The following is a 3,761-nucleotide window of genomic DNA, read 5'->3' as shown; positions in this document are numbered from 1 at the left end:
TCACACATGACAGACTTCCTCTTGACAATCAAAGTGACAAAGAACTTCACCTGGGGTGTAACCAGTCAAGAAGCAAGAATAAGGTGTGGCCTACACCTGGAAACCAGTAATTAAGAAAGTTTATGACACCTTTGACCACAGGTATCAGTCCTGGAATCTCCAATGAAGGTCAAGAGTCCACAAAAAAATACAAAAAAAAAAAAAAAAAAAAAAAAAAAAAAAAACAGGATTCTGACCATCCAAGGACAATCTCTGAAACCTAACCAATGTCAGGGCTCATGAACAACAAATTTAGGAGTCAACTGGGCTAATGTAAACCTTGACATCAGAAATATCAGATGGCCTATGCCCCCAATTTGAACTTTGGGTTCATTGGATTCTAATAACTGTTATAGGCTGCTCCTGACTTAACTGTTGGAAAAGGTTTCTGATCATTCAAAACCTGAATAATATACCTTATTTGTAAAATGACTGATAGGATCAATGTGAATAACATGAAAGCAGCTGTGAATTATATGCAATCAACTGTGTAAAATAAAATGGGTTTAAATGAATATTTAAATAGCAATGTTGAGGGCCCGGAGAGATAGCACAGCGGCGTTTGCCTTGCAAGCAGTCGATCCAGGACCAAAGGTGGTTGGTTCGAATCCCGGTGTCCCATATGGGCCCCCGTGCCTGCCAGGAGCTATTTCTGAGCAGACAGCCAGGAGTAACCCCTGAGCACCACCGGGTGTGGCCCAAAAACCAAAAAATAAATAAATAAATAACAATGTTGAATCCAACAACCCAACTGGAAAGGTACCAGTGAGTCCTCTTAGCACCTCTCTTGTGAAGCCATTATCCTTCCCCTTCCAGACCACATTTCTATCACCATCCCCTCAACACTAAAACCATAAAAAACTATGAAAGGCCTAAGACATTACTCTTCCTACAAGCCAATAAATTAGTTTAGCACAAATTGTTTTATATTTTGTTCCTTGTTGTTTGTTTGTTTGTTTGTTTTGGCCACACCTGGCAATGCTCGAGTTATTTCTGGCTCTGTACTCATAAACCAGGGCAGGGTTTGTAGGACCATATGTATGGTTCAGAGGCCAGGAATGGAACCAAAATCAACTGCATATAAGGCAAGCACCTTACTATCTCTCTGGCACATAGTCTAGCACAGTTTTAAGGGTCTGGGGCGGATGACATGAGAGTCTAGGTCAGGCATAAAGCATTTTTTTTGTGTGTGTGGTTTTTGGGTCACACCCGGCAGTGCGCAGGGGTTACTCCTGGCTCCATGCTCAGAATTGCTCCTGGCAGGCACGGGGGACCATATGGGACGCTGGGATTCGAACCAATGACCTCTTGCATGAAAGGCAAACGCCTTACCTCCATGCTATCTCTCCAGCCCCAGGCATAAAGCATTTTATTACAATAGTTCTGATTCGCAAGTGCAATGCCAACAGAACAACTGAAAAAGACCTGATGGTACTCGTCCAGGCAGAAACAGTATAGTACCCAGAGAAACCCTGAGTAGTGAACCCAGAGCTCGTCTAGAGCCCTGAATTTAGAGATATAGTTTTATTTTTTTTATTTTGTTTGTTTTTCGGGCCACACCCGTTTGATGCTCAGGGGTTACTCCTGGCTAAGCACTCAGAAATTGCCCCTGGCTTGGGGGGACCATATGGGACATCGGGGGATCGAACCGGGATCGCGATCTTTCCTTGGCTAGCGCTTGCAAGGCAGACACCTTACCTCTAGTGCCACCTCACCAGCCCCAAGAGACAGTTTTCTAAGGTTCTAAGCAACCCTGCTCTTTGTTCTGGAAGAAGATACCTTATCTTCTCTATTATACCAAACCACCTTCAAAAATATCCAAGGATATAGGCATATATAACCTCTGCTTGGAAGATATAGTCATATGAGCCTCAGAAAGAGTATCTTCGGGCCAGGAAGGTGGCGCTTGAGGTAAGGTGTCTGCCTTGCAAGCGTAGGACGGACCACTGTTCGATCCCCTGGCGTCCCCTATGGTTCCCCCAAGCCAGGAGCGATTTCTGAGCGAATAGCCAGGAATAACCCCTGAGCGTCAAACAGGGGTGGCCCAAAAACAAACAAGAAAAAAGATTATCTTTATAAATATACAATATTCCTCATTTGTAACTTAGGTCTCCCCCCAAATAAAACCTAACACTTGTATCAGTTGGTGAAAATAAGCATCTCTGATTATTTTTCAATGCTCATTCTTCTATTTCTCTTCCTCTCCCTTAGACTCTCTGATGGCCTTAAACTTAACTTCAAAGTACCTCACAGACCAGGTTTTCATGTATATTTAATGTATGTCAATAAAGAGTAGAGTTGAATTAAAGTCTTAAACATTGCTGAGAGAGCTCAACAAAGTGAAACTCATGTTTTACTTGCACAAGGCTGGGATTCAATCCATGGCACCACATGGGCCCAAGCTCCTCTGAGAGTGATTTCCAATCCTGAGCAGAGTAGCCCCAAGCACCACTGAGTCTGATTAGCCCCAAAACAAAAACAAGGGGCCGGGCGGTGGCGCTAAAGGTAAGGTGCCTGCCTTGCCTACGCTAACCTTGGATGGACCGCGGTTCGATCCCCCGGTGTCCCATATGGTCCCCCAAGCCAGGAGCAACTTCTGAGCACAGAGCCAGGAGTAACCCCTGAGCGTTACCGGGTGTGGCCCAAAAAACAAACAAAAAATAAATTTTACATATTATTCAAAAACTCTGAACTAGCAAAGTTTTCTTTTCTTTTTTGTTTTTGGATCACACACAGCAGCGCTCAGGGGTTACTCCTGGCTCTATGCTTAGAAATCACCCCTGACAGGCACAGGGGACCATATGGGATGCCAGGATTCAAACCAGGATTCTGCATGAAAGGCAAACGCCTTACCTCCATGCTATCTCTCCGGCCCCTCTTTTTTTTTTTTAGCAAAGTTTTTTTTTGTTTTGTTTTGTTTTGTTTTTGGGCCACACCCTGCGGTGCTCAGGGTTACTCCTGGCTGTCTGCTCAGAAATTGCTCCTGGCAGGCACGGGGGACCATATGGGACACCGGGATTCAAACCAACCACCTTTGGTCCTGCATGGGTAGCAAAGTTTTCAAAGGCCATTATGTGTTTAGTATTTGGGACCACACCAGACTGCTTAGGGCTTACTCCTATCTCTGCACTCAGGGATCACTCCAGACAGGTTTGGAGAACAAATGGGATGCTGGTAATCAAACCCAAGTCAACACCAGGGAAGACAAGATATAGTACTCACTGAACTATATCTTTTTTTTGGGGGGTGGGGGCATGCCCGGAGGTGTTTAGGGGTTACTCCTGGCTTTAAGCTCAAGGATTCCGGGATCATCAAACTTCCTGGGTCGGCAGCATGCAAGGCAAATAAATGCCCTACCCAGCACTATCACTCCAGCCCTTCATTGTATTAAATCACTCAAGGCCCAAGGCCTAGATATTTAAGAAAATTAGCAAAAAAAAAAAACTGTGAAAGGCAGGCTAAATGTGAATTTCTTTTAACAATGCTTTTATGTTGAAAGGTATATTTAGATATATGTATTGCTATTATGTCATAATTTCAGTTCAGAAATATGAACATTAAATATTGAACTACCAAGGAAATAAATACACGTTACATCACCTGATTTTTTTTTAATTTAATGAGTTTACATCAAAAAAATTAGGTAGTCATTTTACATTAAAGAAAATTTAAAAAAAATTTTAAACAATAGCAAGAATGAAAGGACTTTCATCGAGTTTACA

The sequence above is a fragment of the Suncus etruscus genome, chromosome 2 (genome assembly GCF_024139225.1).
Source record: "Suncus etruscus isolate mSunEtr1 chromosome 2, mSunEtr1.pri.cur, whole genome shotgun sequence".
Classification (NCBI taxonomy): Eukaryota; Metazoa; Chordata; class Mammalia; order Eulipotyphla; family Soricidae; genus Suncus; species Suncus etruscus.
This window is presented reverse-complemented; position numbering follows the sequence as displayed.